The sequence below is a fragment of the Hevea brasiliensis genome, chromosome 12 (genome assembly GCF_030052815.1).
Source record: "Hevea brasiliensis isolate MT/VB/25A 57/8 chromosome 12, ASM3005281v1, whole genome shotgun sequence".
NCBI lineage: Eukaryota > Viridiplantae > Streptophyta > Magnoliopsida > Malpighiales > Euphorbiaceae > Hevea > Hevea brasiliensis.
This window is the reverse complement of record NC_079504.1, coordinates 16,913,029-16,922,480: the sequence shown is the minus strand read 5'-3', so window position 1 is coordinate 16,922,480 and position 9,452 is coordinate 16,913,029.

Here is a 9,452-nt window from a genome sequence, read left to right as displayed (position 1 = left end):
GTCAGCACGTGATATACCATAGGCCGACCAAGCACATCTACATAGTGTATTCATTAATGACCCAAATAGCGAAACGGATCCTACACTATGCATTTGGATCATCATCCACTGCTTTTTAATGCACAAACAAAAATTTATCATTGAAATAATTATATAAGATTTCTATATATGCATCAAAATAATATCATTACATCTGTAAATTTTTATATTTTATTTAAAAAAAATTTTATTTTAATATAAATTTTTATCAAATATATAAAATTTATTTTGAAAAATTAGTTCACAAGTCTAGTAAAGCAAGAAAAATAAATATAAAAATTTTTTACTTATTTATATGCACCACAAGTGATGCAATACACAACTGGGGAGGTAATGGCAATCACATATCCACAAAATATTCTCCTATGTTCCCCATGCATGACGAGGATCCGATAAACATAGGAACAAATACACAAGGTATGCTGGAGAGGAATTTGAAGATTCTATGCCTGCTTGCATTTGGAGAATAATAAATAAAGATCGACAGATATATTATCTCCAACAATGCTCCTATATGATTAATTATTGATAATAGGATGTTGCCTTTTGATATAAAAGGCAAGCCGTACCTGTAAAAATGTTAAAAAAAAAAACACTAAGCATGTAAACAAAGTAAAATTTTATACAAATTATATTAAAACATATATTTGAATTAAAAAATAGAAAACGTACTATTGAAATAGTAAAGAGTAAAAAAAATTGTGAAATACAAATTCCTACATGACCATAATTTTTAATTGAATATTCATTTCAGATGTCAAGAGTGGAAGTAAAATATTTGGACGTGAAGGAGATCAGCTCAGATGCATCACCTGAACTCCTTCTCGACATGTTGGCTAGAGACGAGCATAATTTGATATTGTCTACTGACTACTCATCTATTTCTTTCCTCTTTTCCTTATTAATCTTCTCACATTATCAGAACTATTCTAGCTTTTTGAAGCTCATTGCTGCATAAAACATGAGTAATTAATGCATTCTATAAAGTGTTAAACCTAAAGCACAAACACAAATCTGAATTTATATTTAACTCTGTGGATGAATCTCATCAGTGCTTATGATTTGCACCCATTCATAAGGTAAGAAATTCAGTGTATCCACAGATCAAAAAATAAGAGAACTATAGCTCTTTTTGATACAAGAAAATAGTTATTAAAAGCATGGTTGAGGCACCAGTCCTGGTGTCTCAGCCCACAAAAGGCTGGTGAGGTTAATCAATCTTGCCTCACTAATATTTTTCATGCATCTTTTTTTTTTATTATTCTTTTTCTTTTATTATATGTTGTTTCATCTAGAGATCTTCTTTAAGGGGGAAGAAAACAAGCTAGGTAGTATCTCTCTTTACACATCGAAGTATTCTTCTTCACTATCTCAAATTTCCTTTACTTTTGTTCTAGCTCTTGTTTTTCTCCCGCCCTCCCCCCTACTTTCTTTTCTCAACAATTCTTCTCATTTACTCTCTTAATTCAAAAAATAATACCCCAGGACCCCCATTTCTTCATTCTCAGAAAGGTCGCTCTCATCGCTTTCCTTGGATAATGACAATTAAAAAGACTACTGTTCTTGATCATGATTAATTGTCCTATGGTTGTCTTAGGGGCTACATATGAAAGGATTATGTTTTAAGAGTTTTTAACATCATTATTATTTGTTTGTTTTTAGTTTCAAAAACAATCTTACTAAGATTCTAAATGTTTTATGTTATGAATACGAGCATATTATAATAGATTGTTGCCTTCTAATATGAATGCTTGGCTTTAAATTTCTTTCTTTTGTGCATCACCTCTATTAGGCATGTGCTTGCACTTTGTAGATAGAGTTTAAAGCATTTTGTGTCTCATTGCTTCTTGCACCTTAAGAACTATGGGAAGAAAATGAAGAGGATATACCTTGATTAAATGGAAAATTAAACCCATAAAAAAATTAAAAAGAAAATTATAGACATTCATCTACCACTATTTTGCTAGACTTTTGGTATTCTCTTAAGAGATTGGGTTGAGTAATTTCAGGCATACAATTTTTTATGCCAGTAAATCCACGAAGATGGTTGTCCCATGTTTAAATTTGTACAGGACAGAGTAGGCAGTTTCTACAAATAAACCTTTGACAAAAGCACAAGCAGCTGTGGCATTGACAAGTAGCAGGATGAAAGAAGCAATTTATTATGAAATATTAAGATTGGAAGCGAAGCATTGTTGAAGGTAAGTTGCAATGAAGGAAATAACGTCTGAGTTGCTTGAAAAAGGAGATAACGAGAGGTTCTAGGATGAGAAGATAAATGAAGAAAGAATACGTGGATTTTAAGTTAATAGACTACACATTGCTGCAATGCAAGAAACTGTTCAGGAGAATTTTTTTTCTTTTTTATAAGAAAACTATTTTATTAACAATAAGAAAAACTAAAATTGCAACACCCATCATTCCATCTAAACCTCAAGCAGCAGATATACCCAACACACCCAACCTTAGACTAACATGCTAGGTGAAAATATCGAGAGATACACAAGACAAGAAATGCATAACAAAGACACATTAACACACGACAAAAGACGACAAGAAGTACAAAAGCAACGTATTGGAAAGTTCTAATGACCGGGTTTAGTTGGATGAGGCATGCTAAGTTTTTCCTAAATTTAGTTATTTAATAAAAAAATTTCTTTAAAATAAAAGTACAAAAGCAATGTCCTGGACAAAGCATCGGAACAATAAGGATTCGGGAAATTAAGAAAAACACCACACCAGCAAAGAGCTCCTGTTTTGATCAATCAAATGACAAAGTTAACAGGAAACCATGTTCAGCACAATCCCTGTATGCCAGAAGACTACGCTAGCTCAATGAATTCACCAACGAAAAATGAAGCAAAAGCAAATGAGTAAGGCACAACCACCCACTCATCAACTCAACATAAGCAGACCTATTAAACCAAAAAGACCTTACACCAAGTTTTCAAATCTATTAAGGCCTTGTTTAGCCAAAGAGTTAGCAAAAAGATATCGTTGGCAAGCAAATTAAATTGGAGCTGATTAAGTTTATGGTCTGGGAGAATTGCCAAGGAGTAGCGTCTAAATTTTGGACACAAAAGAGAGCCACCCGAGAGTCAGATTCCGGGAAAATACGGGGCCATTATTGTGCGTTTAGGAGAAAACTTTGGCTGAGCATTTGAAGGTGTTGTGAAAATCACATCCACAAAAAACAAAACAAAAAAAAAAGAACCACACACAAAAGTCTACTCCACCAATCAAATCTACTACAATTACTAATTATTTTTTCTTACTCTCAAAATCACTTAAACAGAACAAATTCAGTGCACCTCTCCACTAAAATCTAGTGTTTTTGGGACTTTAATTATTAAGTTTCATAATTTAAATTTTACTGAATTTCTTATTTTATTTCTTCCTAAACTAAACTTTATCCTAAATAATTTTAATTCCTAATTCTAATTGAACTTGGATTCTAACAGAAGGAGATGGCAGCCATAGACTGTTAGAGGCAACTACTTCTTTGTGTGAAGGAAGAGACTGAAGAGATGTCAGAAAGGCTTGCATCTGAGAGATCAATTCACGTAGTTGAACAGTTCAATCTACAGGAATTGCTAAGTGAATTGCAGACCAAGCAAGAAGGGATTCTTGATAAAAAAAAATTAAAAAAAAAATAAACTAAAATAAAATCAGTGGCGAAAGCTAAAATAGAAGCTCTTCGAATTCTAAGATCTCTGGTAGAGAATGAAGTTAGGATAAGCTAAGCTCATGCTAAAGTTCTTGAAAAGGTAGGTTGAAGCTGGAAATGGGACAAGCAAGCTTAAATACAGTAGTTCCCTAGTGAAGGTTCTGATAACTTCCTAAAAATTTTCTCTTGGAGGGCTATTTAAGAAACCATGAATGATAATGTAATATGGGACATTGACTTCCAATTCATAAAATAGCATTGTTACCAAATCCGGAATGCAAAGTTCAACCCCCCACCATTTGAAAAACCGAGCCCACACATGCCAAGCCAAGCTGCACTCTAAGAAAATGTAAGTAACAGATTCATTCACTACATTGCAAATAGGGCAAAAATTTTGGAAAGCAGATAGAATTTTCAACCGGTGTAGCCATTCGTTGGAGCTCAAACTTCAGATAGAATTTTCAGCCGGTGTAGCCATTCCTTGGAGCTCAACCTTTCATGGCAGACTAACCAAAAGTCAAGACTAGCATTTCAGTTTTTGGAGGAGCAAGCCCACACCAAAAAAAAGGAAAACTAGATGAGCCTTGGGATGAAGCTTCCAATAAACTTTTATAGAGGGAATTAACAGAAAAAAGATCCATCCTTGGTTGGTTTCCAAACCAGTTTGTCAGGTCAAGATGAGCAAACACTAATCGAACCAAGAGGAGCCAACATTTATCCTAGAAAAGCAAGGTCCCAATCAAATAAATTCCTTCGCCAATTGAAAGACCATTCCCATTTATTTTTTTGCCAAGAACCCATTTCATGAAAAAGTGCATTAGGTTGGAGAGGAAGGTTTAAAGTCTTGGAAACCTAAATTTCAGGGGTCTAATTATGCTAAAAATCCAAACCTTTGCCACTTTTCGCGATTTAATTCATTTGTTTCAATCTTGGCACAAAAAATGTAATCCTTTAAAAATTGAAGAAATTTTATCCAATTTTAAAAATTAAATTTAGGAAAACATACCCCATCCTACGTGGCATGCCATGTGGCTTTTTTATCATAAATATGTGGACCCCTACATGACACATCAGAAATTATAAAACAAATTTTTTAAGTAAAATTTTAGATTCCCCTTTCCTTTAATTTTTTTTTGATAATGCCCCTGTCATCCTTTTGTTCTTTCTATCGTTCCTTATCTTTTTCTCGATTTCTTTGCTTCCAAGTACGTAGAGAAATCAAACAGAAACTAAATATAGGGGAATAAAAAATGGGCAAACAAAGAAAGAGAATCCATGTTGAGGCTCATAAGGTACAACTATAGAGATTGTTATACTATATTATCAAAAATATAAAGAGTAACTTTCATGGATCCCATTTAAATACACAAAAACCCTAAAATTTCAGGAAAATTAATTCTATAATAGATGTTAATTAAAGAACAAAGCAAGTTCGATCGTGATTCGATATGTAGAGAATTGGAATTTTCAAATAGTAACGGAAGAGGAGGTTTAAGGAAATTTGATATTTGAGCCTGACAATTATCCCTTTGAGTAGATGTTGAAGTAGAAGAGTACAAAACTACTATATCCCTTTCGAACTAAGCTAAAAAATTGCAAAGAAATAAGGATATTGATTTGGCAGGGTGGATACTTGTAAGAGGATGAAAGAACGTGAAAGGGTGGAGATAAAAAAATGTGGTGCCATGTTAGCACCATGTCGCACATGTCTGACATTATTAGTCACTTTGCCCCTTAATTTTGTTCACGGCGTTATATCATACGTTAAAAAAAAAAAAGAAAAAAGAAACATCAAATCCCTTTTAATAGAACGCATAAACCACAAGGTAACTAACTATATCTTTTCCTTTTATTTATCCCTAAAGAACTGAAAAATAAATAAATAATTTTTTCCCTATAAAATAATTTTATTTTTAAAATTTTTAAAAACTAAAGTAATATAATAATTAAGAAAGACATACCAAGCATTAAGGATACAGTTGAGTAAAGTGCCCAAATACTGTAATCCAGATGCCATGTACTGAACTCCAAGAATATGTCCGATTGTTCTATTTCGTCTAATTGCATTAATTGAGTATCTATCAATGATTTGAGAAAATTCAAACTTTTAGCAAATAGAAAAATGTAAACAAGAAATTACTAACAGTCAACATGTGTGTGATTGTAAAAATATAAAATAAAAATAACATACATGGGAGCAAAGTAAGTGAGCAATTGTGTAATGCACCCTGTCACAAAAAGAAAAACAAAAATTATGTTAAATTCAGTGCAAATACATAAAACTAAATCATGAAATTATATTTTATGTACTCACCCAAAAATCCTAATACGGTATTGACAATTGCCTTTAAGATATTCATATTTCTACGAAATCTGTAATATTTTACAAAAAAAATAAAGAGTTGGTTAATATTTTTTATAAATAATTGAAGGAAAGACTATTTTCATAGCCTATATTACTAATGCCACAACCTCATAAATATGGGATTACCAATTAAATTCCTCCTAAAGTTGTCGATAATTTTAATAGCTAATTTTTAATAGTGAATGGAAAAAAAAAGATATTTTAACAGGAAAGGGTTTATATTTGGAATCCATAACTAGCTAGTTGAAGTTAGGATTATATATTGTAAATATTAAAATTTTTTTTAAATACGCTTTTATATGTAAATAAGATATTATATTATTAATAATTGCATAAAAGGAAGTCTAAAATTGAAGTCTATGTATCTAGAAAAGTATTTTGAAAATATTTTTAACTTTTAGAAAGTTTTTTAATTCTTCAACGATTAAATTTTGCTATAAATCAGGTAATTGAGGAATTCTATAAATTTTAATTGGAATTATTAAAATAAAAATATAATTTTAATATGATAATTATTTTTTTATATAATATCAAGAAAGCCTATTATATGCGGGAGTTCTTAATTTTAGCTGCATTAAATCATGTGCTGTAACTACATCATGTCATATTTATGCTAAAATTAATAATATACTATTATTTAAATTTATACAATGAGATAAATAGTAAAAAAAAAAAAAAGGATATTTTCCTTATGGAAGTAAAAAGCTTTACTTGATCAAAACACTATAGTTTATAAACAAAAATATTTATACACATACAGCATTTTATCTGCATAAGAGTTATTTTTATAAATAATAAAGTGATTATAAAAAAATTATATATTTAATTAATTTTATAAGATGCTATTAAAAATTAAAATTAAACATATCTATGTCAGTTTAAATTATAGATATAGACTAGTTTAAGTAGGGCACACAATACATTTAGACGAAAGATCAAACATCATACACACTCTATGGAAGCGGACCTCTAATAAGCTAAAAGGCGATCCAACTCCCACAGAAACAGAGATAGAACAATTTAAATGCACATACTACTTTTGCTTATTAATAGCCATTTAATCCAATATTAGTGTTTAAAAAAATGCCACAGTATATAATTTGAAAATTTATTAATTAAATTCTTTTATAGTATATCTTTATCTTTTTTCAGGAATAAATTAAACATTTAACTATTTTTTTTTATTATGGCCCTTTTTCTATAAGTAGATATATGTTCAAATATCACAATTTAAATATTTATAATGATTTGAATATAATTATTTTATTAGGAAAAATAAAATAAATTTTTATAATTTTATCACTCATTTTATTAGATTTTTATAAAATGATTTTTTTTATAAAATAGTTAATTACAAAAATTGTATTAACTTAAAAAAAATTCCTCAAATAAAAAAGTATATATAATATTTTTTAAAAAAATTTAAAAGATAAATTATAGGAAACAATTTAGGTTTATTAAATATTATTGTACTTATTGTAAACGTGTTTAATTGAAATCATTGAGATAATAAATTGAACTCTCTCAGTCGCACAACTATAAATTATTTTAATAAGAATAAATAATTATACAGTAAGAATATATTTTTTTTATTTAAAACAATTCATTAAAAATACTTATTAAAATTAAGAATGAATTTATTATTTTTCTCATACATCAAAAAGCAATAAAAATCAATTAAAAGAAAAAAAAATTTAACTAATTACCTAAAAATAAAGAAAAACATTGAAAATTTTTCATTTTATTGGAAATTCATTGACCCGTTAAAGTTGGATAGATCAGCTAAGATCCATTTCTGTTTTTATAATACTTAATTAATTATATCTATTAATTTTCTTTTTAATTTTTTTTTTTTCTGGACTGTGTAGCAAACATCATTTTATAGCAAAGATCTCACCATGAAACGCCCAGTTGATGACATTAGCGCCACCACAACCACCATTGCCAAGACACCCGTCTTCTTGACCAAAGCCCAACGCGAGCAGGTGGCTCTCCAGCGCCGCCAAGAAGAAATCCAGCAGCAGAAACTGCACCAGCAGCAGCTTCTCTTCCAAATCCGCCCCTCCAACTACCTCAACAGTAACCAGAAGCTCTCTGATTCTGACCGCCGTGACCGCGACAGAGATCGGGATAGGGAAAGAGATCGTTCCTCCCGCCGAGACCGGGACGGTGGCCGGGAGCTCGAAGAGGAGGCCAAGGCTTGGGAGCGTGCTCGCTTGGAGAAATTAGCGGGGAGAGAGCGTGATAAGGAGCGTGATAAGAAGACAAATACTCTGAGATATATATATAAATTGGAAAAAGAACTACGTTCATATCAGTCCCAAGGCCAACAAGAAATCTTCCCCACAAAATTTCATCCAAGAAATGGGCTTGTGCGCTGTTATAATTTGGAAGTGTGGTTTTTTTTTTTAATTATTATTTTTTTTAAGTCCTATTATAAGAAATAGTCATTACTTTACACAGAACCTCTTACCCATATTCGGAAAATCCATAAATTAAGGGGAAACTATATACCTCTTAGGTGAGTGGTTTCTAACGTACATACTTCATTTCAAAAAATTTATGGTCAATTTGTTTCTTCTCAGACATGAATTACCTTTATAAGTGCAGCAAGAATTAATGAAATTGTGATATTATCCACAAGCAAACCAGAGCTCATGCTTCTAATATATGCCCTAGCTATAAATATGCTGATCAAATGTCTCTCAAGCATTGGTCTCCTTCAAAACCCAACTGTCGTGCAATAGAAGCAATAGGATCATTTATCATTCTAACAATCACCATCAATAAAAATCATCATTAATTGAAGATTTAATTATGGTGAAAGAACCTGAAACTGAATTCGGCTAGTTAAAGGAAAGGGCCAAATGAGAAGCAGAAGGTATATATAAATATATATCGCCCTAATTATGCTGCCCTCACCAACCCTTTCTGCTACTATTACATGGTATTAATTATTTTAACCATTATTTGAATACAATAATCCAATAATAAAATGCTATTTTTAGTTTTTGTTTATATTAATAAGATTGGTTTAGGCATTAATAAAATTGGTTTATATATATATATTCTAAAAATCAATTAATTGAGATATATAAAAAAATACTAATTCAAAAATTATTTTTAGTTGTATTTTTTTATAATATATATAAAATTACAAATGAGGGATGAGCCTTTAAATGGATAAAATCACCATTAATATAATTATAATATTACTTTATTACCATTTAAATATTTATTTATTAATTAATTATGTTTTAAATTTTAATTAAAATATTTATAATAAATTTAATTTGATTATTTATTGTTTCTATTTAATTCAATTTCTACATTCTTATTCATGCACAAATTTGAATTTACTCATAATTATAAATTTTATAT